Below are 27,991 nucleotides of genomic sequence, written 5' to 3' on the forward strand. Positions count from 1 at the left end.
AAGATAGGCCATGGGAGCTAAAGGAACAGAGAATACTTGTGAAATCAGTATACAGTGTATCTTTGTGGACTGCAGATTGTCGTGACGTTCTCTGTGGTATAGCCTCACGTATATCTCGCATCTGTGACAACTAACATACCTTCATTGCTTCAAGCTGACACTTTTCCTGTCACACAGCTGGCTTTCATAGCTCTTCAGTGCCTCGACGTCGACGGGAGGTTAAACCCACCTTCCTTAGATCCATAGACTTTCACAGGCGCTTCAGGACATCAATTTCTCTTCCAGAACCTCAGTGAAACCATGATTTTAATTATATGAAAGGAAAGACACATTGATAACAATTTTTCAACCAAGACTTTATAATGTGAACAAAAATGGAACGCCAGTATAGATTGTTCCGCAGACGCTAATGGAAGACAAATGGTTGTTCACACGTTGGGAATTAAATCTCCCCCATGCTCAAGCAAACAACGAACTGTGCTCATGTTATTTTAATACACGAAAGAGAAATTGAGTGAACAAAAGAATATGGATAACGATCCGATGATCATATATACAGATAAAAATTTCGGTTATCACACCTGTGCAGTGTGCATTTGTAAGAATTCGTCCCTAATTACGTGTCGACAGGGAGTGAAAGTCAACATTTGTGCGTAACATGAAGCTTTTCCACCGTTCATCAAAAGTGAACAGAGATCGTCAAATGAATCGCTAAGACGAAATGCTGAAAGTCTCTGTTCAGACGACTTCTGGTTATGACACTCAAAAAACCAGTTAGTTGCAAGAAGTGACATTCTACCAGTAACTGCGATATTTATATGTACTGCAACAAAATTAAATGATCAGTTTATAAACGTACATGTCAGAAACGCAGACGCCAGTTTACTCTTGTGGCTGACCTCGCACCTGAAGGTAGGCAAAACCCACTTATGGGGAGTCGAAAGAATTGCCTAACGCTCAGGAGTTAGAGAAGCCTGGAGACGAAATTGGTGTCGAAATCTCGCACAGGTACATTTTTGAAGTGCTCAACAAAAATGTGAGGGGTGCCACTGAGGGAGTTGCTGAACTGCCGCGTCATACAGGGACCGTTTGCCGTTTTATTCACATACATGATAATGCAGCATCCCCCTGTGATCACGCCACAGAAGGGAAGAAAACAGAAGCCCTGAAAAAACAAAAAACCCGTTTACTGCTTCGGATCGCTGTTCAGTTTCCGCCGAATGGTTCTGAACGGTTCCTAGCGGTCCCAATCCGTGTAACGGAGCAAAAACTGTGGTCACACTACACTATAAAGGGGCAGATTGCGTTCAGTGTGGTTGCGACCTACGAAGTCCTTACAGTAGGGCTGCAGCGCCCAGGGCAGCAGTGTCAAACGTTGTGAAGAACGTCATCTTATTGCTCACTGGACTGCAAAATTATCGTATTCGACGGTGAAATGAGTGGGCATCTACGTCCCAAGGGAAGGGGTGGTTTCATTGACTCTCCCTGTGTCACCCACTGGAGTTTTTAAGTATGGATTCTGAGTGGCTTGATGTCTGTAAAGTTTCCCTCGGCCACCCACAAGAAAACCGTATGATTTCAACGCTGGATATCGTTATTCAATTGCAGAGGCGTCATAGTAAGCGCTGAAACATGGCTAACAGGTATGTCATGACCTTCCCATCTTGTGAAACCTCCACAAGGGCTTAGGACAGAATAATTGTGGTGGTATACGGTGCCAATGTGGCATTATTAACCCACCTTACAGCTCACATGAACTTCTGAACTCTGGCCTTTTTTCCGCATGTGTTTACACTTCGAATTATTTCTGAGCCCGAGGGTAACGTCTCAGCGTGCCACACTGTACCACCATTACAGATGAACATTGTGGGCACCCCTGTGCGAAATTTCAGAATTATTCGTCGCAGTGTGTGACAGTTATGGGGTTTCGAAAAAGTGATACTTTAATTTTTGTTGCGCAATGTGTAAAGGGTGAATCACCTAAAACTTGCACCGTAAATATTTCGGAAATGAAAAGTGCTTTTGATGTCCGATTTTCAGAGAATGGATCGGTAGTGTGGGACTCGTACTACTAGCCAATATACATACTCTAATCATACTTAAAAAGTGTATTTTTTGTGCTCACAAACACTTTTTTATATGGAAAAAGGTCTGTTGACATTACCAAAGTGAAAGTACTGTAAGTTGGAATGTCAGTGGCGTTTGTTACGGGACTCAAGTGCGAGTCGTTTACGAGACATCGTATTGTGAAAAGTTTCCACACCGACACTCGCTTCGGCCTTTCAACTAGCATAGCTGCTGAAAACGATGGTGCTATGTTTGTTTGCAGTGTGCTTGTGTATTCCTTGAGTGCATTGCGACTTGCTAATCAGTCAGTGTGTGACGGTTCAAGCAGTAGGTCGTAAGCGGGCGATGGGATTTACCAGTGCAGAAAAAGGCGACATGCTCATCGTATATGGAGAGAGTAGAAACAATGCAGTTCGGTCTTGTACTGTGTGTTGTTGTTGTGTAGACTTCAGTCCAAAGACTGGTTCGACGCAGCTCTCTATGCTACTCTATCCTGTGAAAGCCTCTTCTTCTCCGAGTAACTATTGCAACCTCCATCCATCTGAATCTGCTTAGTGTATTCATCTCTTGGCCTCCCGCTACGATTTTTACCCTTCACGCTTCCCTCCAGTATAAATTTGCGATGACTTGATGCCTCAGAACATGTACTGCCAACCGATCCCTCCTTCTTGTCAAGTTGCGCCATAAGTTCCTCTTCTCCCCAATTCTATTCAGTACCTTCTCATCAATTACGTGATCTACCCTACTAATCTTCAGAATTCTTCTGTAGCACCACATTTCAAAAGCTTCTAATCTCTTCTTGTCTAAACTGTATGCTGCGAGATATCCCAACTGACGTCAACCATCTCGGAAATTATTTATCAACATTTTCAAGCAGTTACGTGAAAGTCGTAGTGTAACACCTTGACAACGTAACAAGGAAACAAGTGACGACCGAAGAGGGGGAAATTAATGATCTTGCTGCTGTTGCAGTTGATACGCACTTCAGTTCCAGCGCAATCGCACGAGGAAGTGGCATGAGTGAGGCAAGTGTCCAACGCATTCTTCGTCGACAAGGTTCCATTGCTATCACATCCCTTTTCACAAAGAGCAGCATGGAAACGATTATGAGAATCGTATTAACTCCTGTACATGGGCATTAAGAAAGGGTACTCGAGATGTATCATGTATCTTGTTTAGTGGTGAAAGGACGTCACCCAATTACGGCCGGATAAACCTCCGAAACCTGCACTATTTGTCTCTTGACAATCCCCGTTGCGTTTGTCAGATGGGTACGACAGCCAGCTAGATCCGCTGATATGCAACGACGTGTTTCTGCAGCCTGCTGACACATCTCTGCCAAAATGCTAGCACGTGTGCAGCAGTCGTTCCACCATAAACGTGTGGTGTGAGATAGTGAGCCATCAGTTCACACACCCGTGTTTCATAGACATAACAGGAATTTGTGATACCAACACGATGGCTAACCAGCCCAAAGTGCACCGAGTATTACAGCACGTCTCCACAAATTGTTTTCAAGTCTTTGTATTGGACGCAGAGGGCCTGCCGGCCTCTTCCCAGATTTGATGCCTGTAGTATTTTTTTCTGTGGGGAAAGATGAAAACCGCCGTCTACAAGTACATATCAACAACATCCGGTGATATGCAACAACGTATTACTGCAGCCTGCTCAGACATCTCTGTCGAAATGCTAGCGAGTGTGGTGGTCTTCAGTCCTGAGCCTGGTGTGATGCAGCTCTCCATACTACTCTATCCTGTGCAAGCTTCTTCATCTTCCAGTACCTACTGCAACCTACATCCTTCTGAATCTGCTTAGTGTATTCATCTCTTGGTCTCCCTCTACGATTTTTAACCTCCACGCAGCCCTCCAATGCTAAATTTGTGATCCCTTGATGCCTCAAAACATGTCCTACCAACCGGTCCTTTCTTTTTGTCAAGTTGTGCCACAAACTCCTCTTCTCCCCAATTCTATTCAATACCTCCTCGTTAGTTATGTGATCTACCCATCTAATCTTCAGCATCCTTCTGTACCACCACATTTCGAAAGCTTCTATTCTCTTCTTGTCTAAACTATTTATCGTCCACGTTTCACTTCTATACATGGCTACACTCCATACAAATACTTTCAAAAACGACCTCCTGACACTAAAATCTATACTCGATGTTAACAAATTTCTCTTCTTCAGAAACGCTTTCCTTGCCATTGACAGTCTACATTTTATATCCTCTCTACTTCGATCATCATCAGTTATTTTGCTCCCCAAACAGCAAAACTCATTTACTACTTTAAGTGTCTCATTTTCTAATCTAATTCCCTCACCATCACCCGACTTAATTCGACTACATTCCATTATCCTCGTTTTGCTTTTGTTGATGTTCATCTTATATCCTCCTTTCAAGATACTGTCCATTCCGTTCAGCTGCTCTTCCAGGTCCTTTGCTGTCTCTGACAGAATTACAATGTCATCGGTGAACCTCAAAGTTTTTATTTCTTCTTTTATTTCTTCTTTCTTTTGTTTCGTTTGCTGCTTGCTCGATATACAGGTTGAATAACATCGGCGTATAGGCTACAATCAGAATCGACATACCTAGTGTATACACTTGTGCTGTTCCTGAGTGTGTGCTACAACAGATGATAACGTGCTCCATTGAGCGTAGGTGGAAGAACATGGGGCCCAATCAAGACATCACCAACAATTCCTGCTCAAACGTTCACAGAAAATCTGTGTTGATGACATGATTGCACAATTGCGAGCGGATTCTCGTCAGTCCACGCATGATGATTGTGAAAATTTACAATTTGATCACGTTGGAATGAAGCCTCATCCGTAAAGAGAACATTTGCACTGAAATGAGGATTGACACATTGTTGGCTGAACCATTCGCAGAAGTGTACCCGTGGAGGCCAATCAGCTGCTGATAGTGCCTGCACACGCTGTACATGGTACGGAAACAACTGGTTCTCCCGTAGCACTCTCCATACAGTGACGTGGTCAACGTTACCTTGTAGAGCAGCAACTTCTCTGACCCTGACATTAGGGTTATCGTCAACTACACGAAGAATTGCCTCGTCCATTGCAGGTGTCCTCGTCGTTCTAGGTCTTCCCCAGTCGCGAGTCATAGGCTGGAATGTTCCGTGCTCCGTAAGGCGCCGATCAATTGCTTCGATGGTCTTCCTGTCGGGACACCTTCGGTCTGGAAATCTGTCTCGATACAAACGTACCGCGCCACGGCTATTGGCCCGTGCTTATACATACATCAAATGGGCATCTGCCAACTCCGCATTGCACTGCACTGAATGCAAAACCACGCTCGGATTCAACACTAACCTGTTGATGCTACGTACTGATGTGCTTGATGCTAGTACTGTAGAGCAATGTGTCGCATGTCAACACAAGCAGCGAAGTCAACATTACCCTCCTTCAATTGGGCCAACTGGCGGTGAATCGAGGAAGTACAGTACATACTGACGAAACTAAAATGAGCTCTAACATGGAAATTAAGCGTTTCCGGACACATGTCCACACAACATCTTTTCTTTATTTGTGTGTGAGGAATGTTTCCTGAAAGTTTGCCCGTACCTTTTTGTAACACCCTGTATACAGTAAAACCTCGCTAATGCGTACCCTACAGGATCGAGAGCATGGTCACAAGGTAAGGAAGGTTGGATTATCGGAGAAAAAAATTTTTTTTGACCTGTAACATCACAATACAGTACAGTAAGACTTTAATTTTCAACTGGAAATACTGTTCCATGTTGAAACAGTAACAAAACGAAATGAAAACGTCGGCACATTAAAAAATCTTACACGAAAGTGTAATGTGAACTAAACTATTGGCCATTAAAATTGCTACACCAAGAAGAGATGCAGATGACAAACGGGTATTCATTGCAGAAATATATTACAGTGGAACTGACATGTGATTACATTTTCACACAGTTTGGGAGCATAGATCCTGAGAAACCGGTACCCAGAACAACCATCTCTGTCCGCAATATCGGCCTGGATACGCCTGGGCATTGAGTCAAACAGTGCTTGGATGGTGCGTACAGGCACAGCTGCCCATGCAGCTTCTACACGATACCACAGTTCATCAAGAGTAGTGACTGGCGTATTGTGACGAGCCAGTTGCTTGGCCTCCATTGACCAGACGTTTTCAGTTGGTGAGAAATCTGGAGAATGTGCTGGTCAGGGCAGCAGTCGAACATTTTCTGTATCCAGAAAGGCCCGTACAGGACATGCAACATGTGGTCGTGCATTATCCTGCTGAATTGTAGGGTTTCGCAGGGAAGGAATGAAGGGTAGAGCCACGGGTCGTAACACATCTGAAATGAAACACCCTCTGTTCAAAGTGCCGTCAATGCGAACAAGAGGTGACTGAGACGTGTAACCAATGGCACCTCATACCATCACGTTGGGTGATACGCCAGTATGGCGATGACGAATACACGCTTCCAATGTGCGTTCACCGTGATGTCGCCAAACACGGATGCTACCATCATGATGCTGTAAACAGAACCTGGATTCATCCGAAAAAATGACGTTTTGCCAGTCGTGCACCCAGGTTCGTCGTTGAGTACACCATCGCAGGCGCTCCTGTCTGTGATGCAGCATGAAGGGTAACCGCAGCCATGGTCTCCGAGCTGATAGTCCATGCTGCTACAAGTGTCGTCGAACTGTTCGTGCAGATGGTTGTTATCTTGCAAACGTCCCCATTTGTTGACTCAGGGATCGAGACGTCGCTGCACGATCTGTTACATCCATGCGGATAAGATGCCTCTCATCTCGACTGATAGTGATACGAGGCCGTTGGGATACAGCACGGCGTTCCGTATTACCCTCCTGAACCCACCGATTCCATATTCTGCTAACAGTCATTGGATTTCGACCAACGCGAGCAGCAATGTCGCGATACCATAAATCGGAATCGCGAAAGGCTACAATCCGACCTTTATCAAATTCGGAAACGTGATGGTACGCATATCTCCTCCTTACACGAGGCATCACAACAACGTTTCACCAGGCAACGCCGGTCAACTGCTGTTTGTGTGTGAGAAATCGGTTGTAAACTTTCCTCATGTTAGCACGTTGTAGGTGTCGCCACCGGTGTCAACCTTGTGTGGGTGCTCTGAAAAGCTAATTATTTGATTATCACAGCATCTTCTTCCTGTCGATTTAATTTCGCGTCTGTAGCACGTCATCTTCGTGGTGTAGCAATTTTAATGGCAGTAGTGTAGTATCTGTACTGTAAGACACGCCTGTAATGTACGGTCAGATACTGTAAATGTGAGTGAAAGATTAATAGCTCTATCTACTTTATTACAGTACTGAAGTGACAGACAATTTACTTGCAATTAACTTTTTAAAACATGAAATGGCATGGTAAGAAAATGTTCTGTTCTTAAGCAGGACAAAAAGAATCTGGAATGAGCATTTGCTTAGCAACCAGCGACGTTGATTTTGTCGCAATGCTCCGCCTTTAGGTATGCACAAAATGTCTTATGGGGGAGACGTAGAGCTTCGTTCGATGTATTGAGATACTATATCAAATCCATTTTTACGATCTGTATGCGGTACTCGAGCCATAGGTTCTTTGTCTTTGTTGCCGTCATGTCTTTCTTGTTCTCATCCGTTGTTCGATGTACGGCATCAATGATTTGACCGTCAGTTAATTCTTCACCCGTTGTGCACTCAACGACAGCTGTAAGGATCCACTCCATTACATCATTTTGCTCAACAACCGGTTGTAAAATCAGCAATTGCTTCAAAATCGCTGGAGTGTCTACATCTCAATTTCATCACTCTTTGCGTAGATTGTTTCATCTTGATTCTCTTCACACGTTTCTTTTGGGGTTTCATCTTTAGCGTCATTCATTTTTTGTCACAGTTTGCGCCAAGATTTTTCATGCGTTGATGCCGCAATTTCTTCCAACACTGAGGCAGTTGTGTTGATTACATCTTTTATTTTTATTAATTTCATTGAAACGAGCTGCTGCCTTCTTGTGTCCTGAAACTGATCAAATGTATTTTCGACTGTATCGCCTCTTCAGGCACCCACTGACCCCCTGGTCCACGGGTAATATTACACATGCTAAATTGGCAGGAAGAAATAAAGGTTTTATTTCACCTTTTAAAGTTCATCTTCGGATGGATGAGATGTCAAATTGTCGAGTATCAGTATAGAACGTTTAGCGAGTTTCTTTCCCTTCAGGTATTTCGTAACGGCAGGGACTAATTGATCATGTACTGATGTCGCTTTGCTTGGGAAGCTTCATTATCAGTCATGGCACATGACTTCCACTAATCTTTACACTCTTTTCTCCCTATGTAAACTGTACTTCATCTGGCAGACGAAGTAACGCTGTTTGTAAGCAATGAAATACAGTCATCAAATGCTTTGCTTCCAAAATTCGAAGTAAATATATTAAGATTTCAGTCTAGATGATGCCCTGGCAGTCAGAGATAGCTTACAAAAATAACAGGAGAGAAACGTACAGACTTTGATACTCCGAATTATTGATTTCAGCTATGTTACCCTGCAAGGTCTTTTTCAGAAAATCTCACGGCACCTGGAATTGGTTATGAATGCCTTTGTTCTTTATACGTCTGATGTTCGACTCCGTGATCATATTTCGCCAACGTATGTACAGCTGTATTGCCTGCGTGCAGACAGGCGCACGGATTTCCATACCATCTGTCTTCTCTACTGTGTTATCAACGTAAACAGTCTCTCATAATCTCTCCTCGTCCTTGACACTCTTGCCTGAACAAAATGACAGGAACGTCCCATCCCGTCAGACCAAAATCCTCTCCGTCCCATTCCATTGTTCAGCTACTTCCTCTAAGTCCTTGTCAGTAACAGCAACTCGACTTTGAAATAATCACCCGCATTATGTTACGTAACTAAGTAACACATACAGACTCAGAAAGCAGTTACTGACATACCTTCTAAAGCAACAATAATGGTAACTACTGCCCCTGTTACCCCTATACGTCCTTCTTTAGAATACTTTTTCTTCCAGTGTGCTTGCCTGGTGCAGTTTCCTTAAATTTCCTTTACCCAGGACTCGCTAAATCATAAAACATCTGTTTTGTACGCCTTTAAATTCGTTATTGTTATTATTATCATTGTTCTCAATATTATTGTTCAAAAATGTGTGTGAAATCTTCGTAATGACGTAATGCCAGATAGTCACATTGGACACCTTTCTCTCGGAAACGTTTACATTTATCGTCTTTGAATTAATGTCGCGCGCAGAGGTATGCAGACGCTAAGGTCATCAGTCCCTAATCTTACACACTACTTCACCTAAATTATCCTAAGGACGAACACACACACACACCCATGCCCGAAAAACGATTCGAACCTCCGCCGGGATCAGCCGCACAGTCAATCACTGTAGCGCCCCAGAGCGCTCGGCTAATCCCGTGCGGCTCAGTATTATAGCTGTTACCATGATTAGAGGTAGCAGTAAGCAGTAACAGAAGTACAGCCAGTATAAGCTTTTGTAGTTCACAGTCAGTATTATTTACTCTCATTCTCACTATACCACTCAAATCGTTTTAATACTATTTGCATATTAAAATCGTTATTTGCTAGGTATCTATGGTGAAAAAAGTGTATTGTACACGTGAAACCCTGGTCCGAAATGTAAAGAGCCTGATGGCACTAATGAGAGCATGTTATATAAATCAATAAATAAAAATAAATTATTTCCATCCAAGAAAGGTGCTGAATGCACAGAGCATGGTACGAGTGGTTAAACGTTAACTAGATCCATAGTTTCGTAATAGAACTGCACACTGCATCTACATCAGTACTCCGCAAGCCGCCGTAGGGTGCATGGCGGAGGGTACCCTGTACCACCATTACTCATTAGCTTTCCTCTTCGGCTCGCAAATACACCGAGAGGAAAACGACTGTGTGTATGCCTCCATATGAACCCTGATTTCTCGTATCTTCGTCGTCTTTACCCGCAATGTATGTTGGCGGCAGCAGAATTATTGTTCTGCAGTCAGCTTCAAATACCGCATCTCTAAATTTTCTCAGTGGAGTTTGTTGAAAAGAACGTCACCTTCCCTCCAGGGATTCCCATTTCAGTCTCCCAAGCAACACCGTAGCACTTACGTCTTATTCTAACCTATCGCAATCTCGCAGCCCGCCTCTGAATTGCTTCGATGTCGTCTTCAATCCGACCTGGATAGGATTCCAAACACTGCGGCAGTACTCAAGAATAGGTCGCACCAGCGTCCTATATGCATTCTCCTTTACAGGTGAAGCACTCGTTCCGAAGATTCTCCAAATACACCGAAGTTGACCATTCGCATTCCCTACCACAGTCGTCACATGCTCGTTCCATCTCGTATCGCTTTTCGACGTTACGCCCAGGCATTTAAACGACGTGACTGTCAAGAAGGACACTAGTAATACTGTATCCGAACATTAAAGGTTTGGTCTTGCTACTCATCTGCATCAACTAAGATTGTTTCCACATTTAGAGCTAGCTGCCATTCATCACACCAACTGCAAATTTTGTCTAAGTCGTCTTGTGTCTCCCTACAGTCACTCAATTTCGACACCTTACCATACACCACGGCATCAACCGCAGATTGCTACCCACTCCGTCCGCCATATCACTTATGTATATAGAGGACAATCGCGGTCCTATCACACTCCTGGGGCACTCCTGACGATACCCTTGTCTCCTATAAACACTCGCTGTCGAAGACAACATACTGGCTGCTATTACTTAAGAAGTCTTCGAGCGTCTCACATATCTGGGAGCTTTTTCCATATGCTCGAACCTTCGTTAACAGCCTGCAATGGGGCATCTTGTTAAATCCTTTCCGGAAATCTCGAAATATGAACTCTACCTGTCGCCCTTCGTCGATAGTTCGCAGTACATGATGTCAGACAAGGGCAAGCCGAGTTTCGCATGAGTGACGCTTTCTAAACCCATGCTCATTCGATTCGTGGGCATAAGCTTCTTTGTCTCAATAAAGTTTATTATACACGCACTGAGAATAGATGAGTGCCAAACGGTTGGTACTTGTTGACAGTCATCGCAGCTTCAGTTATTTTTCATTATGTTATTTTTTAACTGTCCGTTATCTGTGCTGTAACTGGCAGCTAAAAGCGAAACCGAATTCCTCCGCACACGACATATTTGTCGAGATAAAACTCCATGCCTGACACATCTGGTGATTTAAACCTGTGTGCCGCGGAAACGTTCTGTCTCGATTCCACGTAGTAGCATTAAGAACCTCCCCAAAAATATCTGTTACGCGGCATATCAAAGACTGTCTAGGCGGCAAATCCAAGTTTCAGAGTTCGAAAACACGCAGCTCCGTTACTGTAAGCAAAACTCGAAACCTAATATCTGATGATGTTGCCTTGCTGCGCAGGGGAAAATGACCTGGCTAATTAAGGTACTGCCGGCACTGATTCACCACGTGGTAATGATATTTTCCATTTTTAAAAACTGTTCGCTGTTTTGTCCTATCATCCAATGTTACGTGTCCCTGTACGCTGCCGCAATTATACGATCAACCCGCCGCCCCTTTCCTTTCATGTTTACATCTGCTCGCTCACCCTCCCCACGCAATCCCTCATGCTCACTCTCTCTCCGTCTCTCACTGCCTGACCATGGAACCCGCGCAGAGGGATGCTCGCTCTTTCATATTTAACATCGCTTTTCCTCAGAATGTCATCCGCTATCCCCCACACCTGCCTATCCCTTCGCAACAGCTGCAGAATCCTCTCCCCTCTCATTTACGTTGAGCATCTTTTACACATTATCCTGCCAAAATTGTCGTCAACTACAGCTCACGTCTTTATGAAAATCAACATATCCCATTTCACTTCCTCCCACTTCCAGGAGTCTCAAATTTTGCGGTACTATCCTGGAAATTGATATGGGAGACATTGGAGAACCAGAGTTTAACAGATTATTGGAAGAGTTGACATCAAATAAGGCTGAAGGTACAAATAAAACTGTTTTGGAACTTCTAAACTCATTACCGGCAGTGGCAAAGAAGTGGCTGTTCCAGCAGGTTTGTGGAATCCATGAGTCTGGAGATGAAGTATCAGACTTTCGGAAAATTATCATCCACACACTCTACATGGGAATGGCAGATAAGTGCGAAAACTATCGTACTATGAACTTAACATCCCATGCATGATAAGAACAATACACAGAAAAATGGACAAGAAAATTCAGAACCTGTCAGATGGCGATCAGTTTGGCTCAAGGAAAGTAAAGGCGTCACAGAAGCTCAATAATGGTTCAAATGGCTCTAAGCACTATGGGACTTGACATCTGAGGTCATCAGTCCCCTAGACTTAGTACTACTTAAACCCAACTAACCTAAGGACATCACACACATCCATGCCGGAAGCAGGACTGAGGCGCCTAGAAACACTCGGTCACAGAGGTCGGCGTCACAGAAGCAGTTCTGACGTTGATCGTGGTAGTGGAAGCAAGACTTAAGAAAAATCACTACACGTTCTTAGGATTTGTCGAACCTGGAATAATATTCGAGTATGGAGAGTAGAGCGCGATACTCGAAATTCAGAAAAAAAGGAATAAGCTACAGGGAAACAGGGGTAACATACAGTGCGTGCAAAGTTAGTTAGTTTCACGTTCCATGGATTTTTTGCACGATAAATAGTAATGATGTAGAACAAGTAATTTTACATTCGCATCACAAATTAATTTGTAAATATGGCTACATTGTGAATATTTACGAGTTTTCGTTTTAATGTAAAGATGAGAGTTAATAATACCGCCACCACCTCTTACACATTACGATAATAGAATAATAAGAATGAAATCCCGAGAGGGTGTAATACAGGGATGCAGTCTATTACTGTTCAGTCAAAAAAGCAATATGATGAAAATAAATGTTCAAGAGTGAGATTAAAATTCTGGCTGAAGGAATATCAATGCTAAGATTCCTTGATGGTATTAGAATCCCCGATGAAACTGAAGAGGAAATGCATGACCTGTTGATTGGAATGAGCAGTCTAATGAGTAAAGAATGTACTGAAGGGAAACCAAAGAAAGACGAAAGTAGTGAGAAGTGTCGTAAATAAGATTAGCGATCAGCTTAACAGCAAAATGGGGGATCACGAAGAAAAATTACACGTAACGAACAAAGTAAGGAGGACATAAAAAGCACGTTATCACTAGAAAACAGGGCATTACGGGTCAAGGATAGTCTGCTAGCATCAAAAGTCGGTTTAAATCAGAGGAAGATATTGCTGAGAATGTACGTTTGGAGTACAGCATTGTATGAAAGTAGACCTTAGCCTGCAAGAATCGAAGCGTTTGAAATTTGGAACTTTGCGGTAAGATATTACGGGACCAAACTGCGTAGGTCATCAGTCCCTAAGCTTACACACTACTTATTCTAACTTAAACTAACTTACGCCAAGGATAATACACACGACTATGCCCGGCGGAGAACTCAGACCTCCGACGGGGGGAGCCGCGTGGACCGTAGCAAGGCGCCCCGACCGCGCGGCTAAACCGCGTGGCGAAGTGTTTGAGATGTGGTTCCTGAGAAGGATGTTGAAAATTAAGTGGCCTGACAGTGTTCCGAATAGCGGAGTTCTCCACAGACTCAACGAGAAAAGGAAAGTGTGGAAAATACTCAGAAGGAGAACGGACAACACTATATGACATTAAGAAATAACTCCCGTCGTACTAGAGGGAGCAGCATAAGGTAAAAATTGTAGACAAAGGCATAGATGGGAATATACCCAAAAAGCAACTGAGGACGTTGCGTGCAAGCGCAGTTTTTAGGTGAAGAGGTCAGGGCAGGACAGAAATTCGTGGTAGACCGCTTCGAAACACACAGAAGACTGACACGAAAAAAAGAGAAAAATTCTCAACAATGTCAGCTAGAGGAAGACTTCAGGTTTAAATGTGTAGTTACCCTTAATCATAAATGAAATTGGCTTTTACCTCTGTTCAAGGGAAATCATAACTTAAAAACTCACACAAATCATTAAAATAGATGTACCTACATATGCATATGTATGTATGTTCTACATCTGCTCCTAAACCACAGGACCGATTTCATGCAGATTTGGTACACATATCATTTAGTTTCTGGAAAGAATCACCGTGTGCGTAAGAATCACAAACCTACCAAGGGGTGGATATCGGGGTGAAAAATCAGTACCGTTACCCAGTATTTAGTTACCCAGTATTTGAGAAACAGACCGCTTAGTGACTTGCAACTCACTTAACCTATAATTTCACAGTTTATGAAACTTTTTCTCGTTGACGACCCCCACAAAATGATTAAAGGGAAAAATTTTGTTGCCTGCAGATTTCCACTAATCATGCAGTAAAACTGCCATATGAAACATAACGTTTTACTTTATTACTCCTTTACTGTTGACTACATTCTTGAGATATTTTGCAGACAGTATACACATATATTATTGTACGTAACAGAAAAATCACGTCATTTTACGACACTTAGGTCAGGAGATAATGACGTCATAAAAGCCGAATGCGTGAAAAACTACCTCATCATGCAAGGCGTTTAAATTTATTACTTCGTTGCCACTAACTCTATTCCCAGCACTTTCGTAGAGTGTATCCACATTTGCCGCAGCAGCCACATTTGCGACTGAATATACCAAAAAAATATGCGCTGTACGACACATGGTTGAGGAGATATGACGCCAAATGCTGAGATGCGAGAAAAAACTACCGCATCATGCAGGATGTTTCAATTTATTACTTCTTTGCTACTATCTCTATTCGCAATACATTTCGCCAACTGTGTCCACATATGGCACAAAAGGCACCTGCAACAATTATATCATTGTACAGCATATAAGTTAGAAGATACGGTATCATAAACATTAAGTGAAAATGATACTGCAGGGCGAAATTCTCTAGACATATAGGTAATAGGTAACATGTGTGTACAAATACGTATGAAATATGTTAAATATTTGTGAAATACGTTTGAATATGCATATGCGAGCAAAGCCACAGGTAAAAAGCTCATCCTAAACCATCGGAACAACATCAATCGAATTTGGTACACATATTAATTACAGTCTGGGAAGAAACAGCTGCCAGCTATTGGTGTGAGTGTGATGACGTGCAGACATAAGGGAGGACGAGGAGATGCACAAACTGTGGGGGGGGAAGAGGGAGATAGGGTCAGACAGAAGGACAAGCAGGTGGAAGGAGATAGGGGAGAGGGAAATGGACAGGCAGAGGGCAGAGAAGGAGATAGAGAGGGAGAGAGAGATAAAGAGACTGACAGAGGCAGGGGGAGGAAGAGACAGACAGAGAGATGGAGGAGGTGGATACGAACAGACAGAGGGAGAGGAGGAAAAGGACAGAGGAAAGAAAGAGCTCCTAGACAGAGAGAGGGGCAGAAGGAAATGGACAGAGAGGATGATGGAAGAGATGGACGAATAAAAAATTAACGTAAATAAGTACCGGACAACACTGTGTTTGTCAGCTAGTAGAATATAATTTAACACCTTTTTATTGTTTTTAAATGATTTTTAAGTATTTTTAAACATCTCTGGCTTTAGCGTTGATGTAAGTATCTGTGAGCACATTTTCCGTCGCCGCCTGCTATACTAAAGCCACGAAACAACAGGAGCTACGCTAAATTCCGACACGGCTGTCGTGCATACTTACTCCGTGGAACGGTAACGTCGAAACCTGTGTTTGCGGAATAACTTTCGTCGAAGTAACGCCGCAGCTGTTGACAAACAAAATGAGGCTGTTTGCAAAACAGACGATCTAACAACGAAATGCGCATGCGCAGGGAAGTTCAAGGACGTTGAAAGGCTGAGCAGTGCACACCTGCTGGTTCGGTTCGCATAGCTACGGCAGTTCCGCCAGCTGTGTGTTACAAGCGCGCGAACTGACTAATGAGCACTTGAGCTCTCACTACGCAGCTAGTGTTCATAGTACAAAAATAGAACATAAAGACAATGATGACACACACACACACACACACACACACACACACACACACACGTCAAGCCACAGCACGCAGCAGTGAGCAGCTAGGAGAGAGATGGCACAAGACGCGGCTGCTTCCGCACACTCACCGCTGGGCGGCGAGCTGTCTCCTGTCTGAAGCCCGCTCTCTGCTCCCTCATATAACAGCTGGCCTTCGCTCCGCCAGTCACAGTGACTGTGCGAAATTTCGTGTGACGTCATCTACTGCGAGGCAGAGAAACCGGTAATCGGTCGGAATCCGAGAGAAAACTGCCTGTAAGAGTGACTCAGACAAAATCAGATAATTTCTGATTGCTCGGAATATGCGTCCTTGCTGTTCTTCGTCACCTCACGATAAAAGACATTATATGGAGCTGTCAACTGAACAAATGATTATGGTGATAATAAGCATACAGGATGAGTCACGTAAGACTTAGTACAGCTTTCATTTCATAAATAGTTCCAGATATCGGAAAGGGGGTTTATGCAGTTCATAGTATATCGAGAGGAACCTGATGTTTTGTATCGATAGCGCCCTGATTTTTGGTATCAATCAAGAAATTGAAATAAGTGTGGTCATTTTTTTGTAATGGTGCCGTATAAATGGAGCCGTATAAATGCATTCAGTAGCTCTTGGAATGACAATTACAATGAGTAGAAGTTGTTAATTTGACACTGAAACCTTTGGTAAAACAATGCGAGAAATGTGCTAAAATTGGAAGGCAATGCGGCCAGATTCGACCAATGCGGCGTAAACAATTCCGAGCAGAGCTGCCATACCAGGCTCTGTCGTTATATGCAGCAAAGCAGGCCTGTGCTACAAAGATAAAACCTGATTTCCTATACGACATACAGTAGATACATGGTCAGCTGTGATATATGTGCCCCACTGCCGGCTGTTAACGAAGATACGAGCATATGCAATAAGTTCACAGGCATGTGAGTGTCTCCAACACTTCTTAAATAATAGAACCCAGTATGTTGTCCTCGACGGCGAGTGTTCATCAGAGACAAGGGTACCGTCATTAGTGCCTCAGGGAAGTGTGATAGGACAGCTGTTGTTCTCTGTATAAATAAATGATTTGGCTGACAGGGTGGGCAACTATGTGCGGTTGTTTGTTGTTGATGCCGTGGTGTACGGTAAGGTGTCCAAGTTCGGTGACTGGAGGGAGATACAAGACGACTTAGACAAAATTTCCAGTTAGTGTGATCAATAGCAGCTACCTCTAAATGTGGAAAAATGTAAGTTGATGCTGATGAGTAGGAAGATCAAACCTGAAATCTTCGGATACAGTATTGCTAGTGTACTTATTGACACAGTCAAGTCGTTTAAATATCTGGGCATAAGGTTGCAAAGCGATATGAGGTGTTACGATATAATATAATAAAAAATGATAACATGTTTTTTAGATATATGGAATTAACGAGATTAATTTTTCGGCTCTCGGACAAGCACAATAAGCTGGGCTGTGCGTGTAAACGGGTAAAGAAGCTTTTCATATTAGTTCCACATAAATGAAATAGCCCTTCTCCTGTTGTAGGTTTATGCTTAAAAATTTATGTCTGATCGCCGTATCCACCTGCAAAATGTTGACCGTGTCCATGTTGCGTTAATTGGATCTTCGTAATTTTCCGAAGTACACAGGTGGGCTTCAGTTCTTCTCATTACAGTACTACTTGAAATAATATTTCATACAACCTTTTAGTTAATAAAATAATACTACATTCTTCTGTTCGATGCGCATAGAAAATACATACTCCTCACTTTTCCACGTCGCCAAAAATGGCGGTCTTCAACTACGCGCTAAGATAAGTAGCAGAGCGCGAATCCTTCCTCTCACTGAGGAACAGGAAAAACATCTTATGTTTTTAACATCTGAAAATCAAAAATACATGACGGTAGGCGCAGGCTCTACGCTGGGCTACCGCTTCACCTTTTCTCCTTGCCTTTAAAGAAAACGAAAACATAAAAGTAAGAAATGCGAAAGGTACATCACAAAGGCCACCCTACTGTATACTATCAGAAATAAGTCTCTTTATTTAGGGAGACAGTATACAGTAACCTTATTTACACTGGGGCCATAGTTCAGTCACTTGGTGCAAGTCAATGGAGTTTTAATACCCTTATGCTACGACAAGTATATCTACAAAGCTTCATTTCGTTGCCCATTGCAAATTCATACACACAAATACATTCGCATATACCGGGTGATCAAAAAGTCAGTATAAATTTGAATACTGAATAAATCACGGAATAATGTTGATAGACAGGTACAAATTGACGCACATGCTTGGAATGACATGGGGTTTTATTAGAACCAAAAAAATACAAAAGTTCAAAAAATGTCCGAGAGATGGCGCTTCATCTGATCAGAATAGCAACAATTAGCATAAAAGTAAGACACAGCAAAGATGATGTTCGTTACAGGAAATGCTCAATATGTCCACCATCATTCCTCAACAATAGCTGTAGCCGAGGAATAATGTTGTGAACAGCACTGTAAAGTATGTCCGGAGTTATGGTGAGGCATTGATGTCGGATGTTGTCGTTCAGCATCCCTAGAGATATCAGTCGATCACGATACACTTGCGACTTCAGGTAATCTAAAATCCAATAATCGCACGGACTGAGGTGTGGGGACCTGGGAGGCCAAGCATGACGAAAGTGGCGGATGAGCACACGATCATCACCAAACGACGCGCGTAAGACACTTTTCACGCGTCTAGCAATATGGGGTGGAGCGCTATCCTGCATAAACATCGTACGTTCCAGCAGGTGTTTATCAGCCAGGCTGGGGATGATGCGATCTGTAACATATTGGCGTACCTCTCACCCGTCACGGTAGCAGTTACAAAACCAGAATCACGCATTTCCTCGAAGAAAAAAGGCCCGATAACGGTAGATGTGATAAATCCAACCCATACCGTGACTTTCTCGACGTGCAATGGAGTTTCCACGACAGTTCTAGGATTTTCGGTAACCCAAATTCTGCAGTTGTGGGCGTTGACAGTCTCTCGGAGCGCCAAATGAGCTTCGTCGGTCCACAACACGTTACTCAACCAATCGCCATCTTCCGCCATCTTCTGAAACGCCCACACCGCAAATGCCCTCCACTTCACTAAATCGCCAGGTAACAGTTCATGATGCCGATGGATTTTGTACGGATGGCATCGGAGGGTACGCCTCAGTGCCAACCAAGCAGTAGTGTATGGAATGCCGGTGTGACGTGCGACTGCACGAGCGCTGACTTCCCCGTGTATAGACGAAACCGCTACAGTCTCCATTTCTTCCTGAACTGTCTCAGCAGCATTACGCCTTGTGCTCGGTCGGCCACTACGGGGTCTATCGTCTAAAGAACCAGTGGCTTCGAACTTCGAAATCATTCTCGCCACAGCTGCATTTGTCAACGGACCTTTACCCGTTCGAATCCCTTCCTATGGCGACAGGATCGTAGCGCTGAACTAGCAGATTCCACATTCTGATAATACACCTTCACTAAAAGCGCCTTTTCTGGTTACGTCAACGTGCTGCGAGTGCTGGCGCATCTGTTTCTCTCTCTCATTACAGCTCCTTTTATACACGATTGTCATGCGCAGTCACTGAGGTTTTGCTGTCCAGCGCCATCTGTCGAACATTTTGTGAACTTCGTTTATTTATTTATTTATTTGGTTCTAATAAAACTCCATGTCATTCCAAGCATCTGTGTCAATTTTTACCTCCCTATCTACATTATTCCGTGGTTAAGTTTTCAAATTTATACTGACTTTTTGATCACCCAGTACTTATATTACATAATTGCACGTCCATGTTGTGCTAACGTCTTTGTTATTTCTCTTTACATTTGTTAAGCTGTATGGTGTGAACAGGGGAAAAATTTAAAATTTCTGAAATTGTCCTTTCACCCTGTTTTAAAAATTGTTTTTCTCACTTGCTTTTGGTTCATTGACAATTCTGAGGAGGTGTCCTTTCGGCACACGCTATCTCCTTGTTCGCTGTACTTATGGCCAGCTGCAGCTCATTGTTTAGCGCGCCCGTCGCAGTGACGCAAGCGCCACGTGAGCAGCAGCACTGCCCGCGCATCCATTGTAATGTCGCTCCAGGCTTATGAAGTCGGTGTTGTGTATGCCCTCCAGTCCGTAGACTGGATACGACTGATTCAGCTCCAACGTTCAACCCGAAGAACACCAATACCTCAACTCACACCTGAACTAGGTTTTCGGCCAGTGAAATAGAAGGTAAGGGTCGCACTGCAGGACTCGACATTATCTTCCATTGTGCATTATAGCTCGGCGTACACGTATCACACTCACTGTATTCACTTCGCTAGACTATAGCGTTTACTTTTATCACAGCTCAGCCGTTATTTTATTTTTTATCACTTCACACGTGCGAGTGTTTTACTCGTCCATAGCGTTGCTCTTCACATATATACAGAAATGGTTCTTCTTCAAGAATAAAATTTCATAAAAAATTATAATAGTACATACATTTTACATAGACAGACAATAATGAGTTTGACATATAAATTTACATTTCACATTCACATGTCATATATGGACTCCATAACAGGCACTATCTTACACACTAATATGTAAATCAGTAGGAATCTTTCATTTATTCTGAATATTTGGATTTTCTGTTCTTGTCTTGCAGGGCCGACCTCCTGCGCACTTTTACCTTCAAAATTACACATAGAAAATAGTACATACATTTTTCGTAGACATAGACAATGACAATAATATAACTGACAAATAAATTTACAGTTCACATTCCATATATGAGCTCTATGTTAGGTATCATCATACCCTCTAGTAAGTAAATTAGAAGGAATCTAGTATTCAGTCTGAATATTTGCATTTTCTTCTCTTGTCTTGCAGGAACGACCTCCTGCGCGATTTTACCTCCACAACTACACATAGAGAATACGTTGCAGCACTACATGGAAGAAGAAGATTTGCTAGGGTCTGCTTCAGAGATCAAGCTACTTCTAGGATTGCTACGTGTACTGCGTCGTTAATGTACTTATTCTATCCTTGGCATTTGATAAACTTCATACTATATACCATATTTTTGCAAGGGCTCGTTTGTGAGCGAGTGTGCGGGATGTTTTATGCCTTGACAATCCTGACTTCATCACTGCTTGTCAATCGTCGTAATATTTCACATTCATGTACACATATTTCAAGCCGTATTTCCGCGTTATTGGTGCGACGACATATACACGTGTACCTTTTTAACGCGTGACCGGCAATTTTATTGTATTTTTGTGTGTAATTCCACGCATAATTCATTCCCGCTATAGAAGAATGTGCTTATGTTAAAGTACTGTTTTCGCTTCTGCGTGTGTCAAGAACTCAGTGTAGAAAATATTGTTTCACTGCAATTTGTGCTCATTTATATTCACCTTATAGTTGCTCAAGCTGTAGCAATTGATCGCTAAGGAAATATTTTTCATAGTACGTTATCTTACATTCTAATGTATGTGCGGCAAATCACCGTGTTGAGGGGTATGTTAAATGTACTGTGTACGTTTGTTACTACTGACTTCACTGTTTCTTCTTTACTCTTCACTGCTTCTTCGAGATGTTCGTTTTCATAATTACTTACCGTACATGCATCATCATGCTTCGCTTTCCACACTCATAGAACCATTCATTCTAAGACTTAAAATTATATAATCTATTCTTTCTTACGTCACCTTCGTGGCCCTTTCCTAGGTACCCCTGTAACATTAATCTTCATATTCATCGCCGTATTCCCATATAATTATTGATTAAAAATCTTCCACATAAATCTCCATTTATACCTATGTATTACCTGTGGGTTTCTCACACTGGAACCACCGCTCTATTTATTTCTTCCCACAATTATAAATAAACTCATATTACTCTTAATACACTTTCATTCTCTTCTTAGTTTCACTCCATGTATGATATGTCATCACAAAGTAGATTAACTAATTAATACCTCCAATTGAATCCAAAATCTTTCACACTCTCTATTTCCAAGTATTATCCAGCAGTGAAAATCGTTTATTTCTCCATATCGCTTTTTTAAACGTACAGCACTTACCTCAGTCATTTGAAGTTCATGTAATTACGTTGTGTGCGTATTGGTTGGCTTTCGTATTTACTTAGCTTATCTCCCGCGTGTTGTACGATTCGTGTTAACAGTTTTAGTTTGCTGCTTATGCTTTTCATATAAGGTAACATGCAATTAATGGCAACTAACATAAGTGAGTTCTGTAAAAGCAAATTTGTAGGTATTCTCCCTGTACATCAATCTCGCTACTTCTAATGTTGTCTGTAAAGAAATGTAGTTTTGTAAGTGCACCACTGCGCCTCTTCGCCAAATCTTGTAAGATATGTTATTTTATAGTTTACGTCTCAGTCACACGCATTTTTCTATGTGTATATTTCGTTATATCTTCCTCGTCGTCTCTTACTTACGTGCTCTATGTAAGTCGCTTAGTTCTTAAGTTCTGTGCTAATCGCGTTCTTTGAAGTGTACAGGTTGTTACTTCTCTTTCAGACTTGTCTTAATCCTATTGTACATACTGGGATAGGTCATGTATATTCTCTTCTACTTTGAATACTTATACTTATTTCTAACTACGTACATTCAATAGCCTGTGATAAGTTAAAAAAATTAGTGTATTCCACGCTCCTTATTGTTTGCTTGCGTCAATGCGCTCATTTTCTTAAAACTACGTATGCTTAACCTAATGATATAGCCTTAAAATTGGTACTCTTTACAGTATAGTCTCCAACTAGGACGTAAATGTCTCTATTCATTTCGTTTGTGTAACTTGGTTGGTTCAAATGGCTCTGAGCACTATGGGACTCAACTACTAAGGTCATTAGTCCCCTAGAACTTAGAACTAGTTAAACCTAACTAGTTTGTGTAACTGATTTACGTCATAGTAATCAGCTGATAACCATTTCGTATCGCTTCTGTTTTGTCCAGCTGGCTGCCCGCCGTGGATGCCGCTTCGCTTAAATTCTAAAATGGTTTCCGTCGCGGTGGGCAGTGTGTCTTTGCGCATCTTAAAAGGGAACACTGAACTCAACCTTGCTTCTTGCGTATCTGCTCCTACGACCAGCTGTTAGCCGCTTCGCATAAAATTGTTCATGTACACTCTGCTTTAAGCGCGGCTGCGCGTCTCAGTACACTTCACCGCTCATGACGCCCGCTTAAAGCTCGTGCGCTGTGAATTCCTTTCTTTTCCATCACTCTTATTCAAGTGTCTTCTCCTGATGTAGTAAAACTATACGTCACCTAATGGTTTTCGCTCGTTCAGTATTGTGTATAATTGTTTTACTTCTTGTTGTATATTCCGTGTTTCCTCAAGGAATAGCAGAAGGTTTCCTTTGCTACTACAGATATTTAAGTCTTAAGAAATTGCAATATCAAAACACAAGGAAAATTCCTATTCACTAGGTTGCATGTCATTCTTTGCATGTTAGATAGTAGAAGAAAACTGAACATTCTTTATTGGCTAAACTGGATAGTAAAAGAGGAAGAGGGTACTGGAAATATAAATATTGTACCCCCTAGCTGGAGAGGCACCGAGCGCCAGTCGGTTTATTCATCAATGTGTGACAAAACTCCTACCTTCTTCCTCTAGCCACGCTCGTATTTCCTGGGGGCTGTAAAGGTATTGCTTCATTTTCTGCCGTCACTTTACTATGTTCACTGTGTGTTCGCGTGCTCGCCAGTTCGTGTCCCGGTTGTTTGGGTTTGACTGTACGGGCTGCCGGTTCTCTCTCGGATCCCTGTGTTGCATATTCGTATCCTGGTAACTTGCATTTCCTTGTCGGCTAGTGTCAAAGTTTTGTCTTGAATTTCTCCTGTCTCGGCCATTGCCGTACGTATGGGGCTGATATTTATTTTCGTACCTTCGGTCACCCTGTGGCTGATGGGTAAGCCGATTGTGCGGATTGCCGTTATGACGCGGCGGTGCATACGGATGCCATTCATTCATACGCGCACCACCATTATAGTTTCCAAAGCCATTGCCGTTACAGTAGTTGTTCTTCCCATTTGGGTTGTTTTCATTACCATTACGATAGCTAGACATGGCTTGCCCATCCTCATGAATTAGATCTACTGAGTCGAGCACTGGGAGCAAATACTCGACATCATATTCAGGAATGGTTACTAATTTTTCACCCAACACTTACAGGTAAATTGTGCCTGAAGATTTTCAATTCATCGACATGAGATATCGGATTATTCCAGTAGCGTGTCTTGTTTAGATATGTTTCAAAATAGTTCCTTAGCCTCCGAATTTTGGATGATATGATACTGGGTTAAATACCTCTCGTCTTAATCTCTCCTGGATAGCAGTTGACAAGTATTTATCTAAAAATGCATTTCCAAACTGATCATATGTCTCGCAAAGTTCCGACATCTCTGCAGCCCACAAAAGGGCGTCACCCTCAGTGTGTCCTACCACATATTTGATCTTTTGAGCTTCTGTCCAAGTCCTGGGCAGTACATTCCTAAAGGCTCGGACAAACACTACCGGGTGCGTTCGCTTTTTTTCATTTCAGAATACAGGACTCTGTCGGTGTTTTATTAAACTCTCGTCCATTAGCAACGCTGTCCAGCAGGACGGAAGAACATTTACATGCGGTGATGGTATGTCTGTCGCACGTCGATAAGCCGATAATCAGTCGCGCGGCGTGGGTTGGGCATTGTTGTCCGTGCCACTGATTTCTCTCACCGGCGGACGGCTGTTTATAGCTCCGTTTACAGCCCCCGGCGATGATATTATCGTACTTTGTTTTGTAACTATTTCGTCCCTTAACCTTTGTTCTACCTGTTTGATATCATGTTGTACGCGTTTTAAAATTTCTTCCTCCCTGTCCCCCGTTACTTCCTTTGCCGCTTCCACGTAAGTACGCTGTTCGCGTACGTTGTGTTTTCATCTTTTGTATTACACTTTACCGTTTCGTAAAGTTGCACACTGTCTGAGTTGATTCTTTTATGTTCTAGCTTAAGTAATCCTATCTCAGAAAGAATGCAGCTTCGCTACTTCTGATTGTACATTATCTATGTTAACCTGCGTGTTCTTTTGCATTACCTGTAAATTATCCTGAGTTTCTCCGATTCCGGATAGCTCCTGTCCATACATGCGTGTTAGTGTTTCAAATTTCTCTTCCATTATGTCTTTTAATTTCTCACTCATATCGTGAACTGAAGTTTGAACTTGCTCGTTAATCCTCCTATCTACCTCCATGGGGACTTGCGAATCTGTTGTGTGAACTTCGTATCCAAATTGTTGAGTTCTGTGACCAAATATTTTACCTCGTCTGAGATGTGTGTCATGTTTGTATTCATGTTCCCGATCTCGGACTTTACCGTGGTCATGTCGGCTTTCATAATATTCATGTCTGTTTGTATCTTGTCTAAACTCGCCATCTTTGAATTGATTGTGTTCATCTGCTTGTATTGTTTCTAAACTCGACACTTTTGAATTTATGTCTGTTTTCATAGCGTTCATGCCTGTTTGTATCCCTGTTAAGGCTCGAAATAAGGCTTGGATATCTTCTCCAGTCACCTCTGGCCTACGCCTGTCAGCATCTGCGTCTGTACTAAACGTACTACTTTCATTTAAAATATTCCTTTGCCTTGAGGTGTCATTAATTTAGTGTATTGTAATCAACGTATTGCTTGTAATGAAATGTTCTGTATTCATGGCCGTCGAATACAACAATGGCATGTCGCGCCCAGCATCCAAATAATCACCGCTTAACTGCTCTAAACCACTCATTGTTGCGTTTTGAAAATGCAAGTATACTATATTGTCATTTTGAATTTGGAATGACATTTTCTTATTGTTTTGTCCTTCCATCATAGGAACCTTGACGCCTCTGCGGTTACCAAAATTAAAATTTTCTCTGTTTAGATTCTACTTCCGCGCTACTTCTCGCGCTACAAAATGCATGTACAGCTATTTCTGATTGTAATCTCAATTGTCGTTCACTCAATATACTTTTAGTACTGATACAGAAATGTCATTCTCTCTACTTAACTGCAACTGCATTAACCTCTGAGGCTTTAGGCTTTGGATTTTGGGAAAAAGGTTTTTGGATTTTCTTATAGGTCTACTGGAAACGCATTTTCTATATCCATTGCGCGGTCCTATCAGATTGTTGTCTTCTTCCTTCTAATTTATTTATTATTTCTTTTTCTTTCCATTAGTATTTTTTCCAGCATTACAGCATCGTCTCCGTCATGTCATCAGCGTACATGGAACATAAAGGAATTATTAACATATATGTTTATTCATTGTTTTAACAATACTAGTACTAACAGTTTTGGTATCGTGCCTGTCACGGTCGCCACTTTATAATCTAATAAAAAAAATAGAATAATAAAAAAATGATAAAATGTTTTTTAGATATGTGCAATTAACGAGATTAATTTTTCGGCACTCGGACAAACACAATAAGCTCGGCTATGCCTGTACACAGGTAAAGAATCTTTTCATATTAGTTCCACATAAATGAAATAGCTCTTCTCTTGTTGTAGGTTTATGCCTAAAAATTTATAATGTTATGTGCGATCGCCGTATCCACCTACAAAATCTTGACTGTTAGTCGGATCTTCGTAATTTTCCGAAGTATACAAGTAGGCTACAGTTCTTCTTATTACAGTAATACTACTAATAATAACTCATGCAACCTTTTAGTTAATAAAATAATACTATATCCTTCTGTTCGATGCACATAGAAAATACATACTCCTCACTTATTCACATCGCCCAAAATGGCGGTCTACGACTACACGCTAAGATAAGTAGCAGAGCGCGAATCCTTCCTCTTACTGAGGAACAGGAAAAACCTCTTATGTTTTTTAACATCTGAAAAATCGAAAATACATGACGGTAGGCGCAGACTCTACGCTGGGCTACTGCTTCACCTTTAAAGAAAACGAAAACATAAAAGTATGAAATGCAAAAGGTACGTCACAACGAGCATGTGTGAACCGTGGCAGGGAAGGCAAATGGTGGACTTCGGTATATTGGGAGAATTTTAAGAAAGAGTGCTTCGCCTGTAAAGGAGAAGGCATTTAGGTCGCTGGTGGGACCTATTCTGGGGTTCTCCTCGAGTGTTTGGAATCCGTACCAGGTCAGTCTGAAGGGAGACGTCGCAGCAGTTCAGAGGCGGGCTGCTAGACCGATAGGTTCGAACAACACGTAAGTGTTACGGAGATGCTTCGGGAACACAAATGGGAATCCCTGGAGGGAAGGCAACGTTCTTTTCGAGAAGCACTATTCAGAACATTTGAAGAACCCGCTGACTGCCGAACGATTCTACTTCTGCCAACATACATTGCTCGTAAGGAGTTTCAAGATAAGATACGAGAAATTACGGCTTATGTGGAGGCATACAGACAGTCGTTTATCCCTCGCTCTATTTGCGAGTGGAACAGGAAAGGGAATGACAAATTGTGGTACAGGGTACCCTCCGCCACTCACTGTACAGTGCCTTCCAGAGTATCTATGTAGATGTAGACGTAGATATGCTATCTTCTGGAGCATCAGACACGGCGTAGGAAAGTTGTTTCCAAGGTGTATACGCTTAAAGATTTTTGTAGGAACAACTGCAGTTTGGTCAGGCAGTTTTCTGTTTAAACACTCACCGTGGGTGTTTACTTGTCAAAAGCCAAAACAGAAACGTCCGTCGTTCATACTTCACAGTAATAAAGAGTCCTATGCACGTTAGAAATAAAATATCGATACTGTGTTAACTCTCTTAGATTTGAAAAAAAAGGAGAAATCTGATATGTCTTCACCTGTAGACACTTGAATAATCCCTTAATGTAAAATACCCGCTGTAGAACAAATGTGTCTGTGTACACAATAATAAATCGTAAATAGACTGAACACACTTTAAAGAAAGTAAACATTTTATTCAGAGT

The 27,991-nt window shown here is 42.2% G+C and overlaps 1 protein-coding gene across 1 annotated transcript in view; it reads right to left on the reverse strand.

The window, feature by feature from the left end:
• The window catches only part of LOC126263076 (probable cytochrome P450 6a14), a 58,155-nt gene extending 41,965 nt beyond the window's left edge, over window positions 1-16,190 (reverse strand). Inside the window, exon 1 of the mRNA XM_049960066.1 lies at window positions 16,170-16,190. The gene's annotated coding sequence lies outside the window, so the exon portion shown is untranslated. The remainder of the gene's footprint in view (window positions 1-16,169) is intronic.
• Between the last annotated feature and the right edge of the window lie 11,801 nt (window positions 16,191-27,991).

This window comes from Schistocerca nitens, chromosome 6 (assembly GCF_023898315.1).
Source record: "Schistocerca nitens isolate TAMUIC-IGC-003100 chromosome 6, iqSchNite1.1, whole genome shotgun sequence".
NCBI lineage: Eukaryota > Metazoa > Arthropoda > Insecta > Orthoptera > Acrididae > Schistocerca > Schistocerca nitens.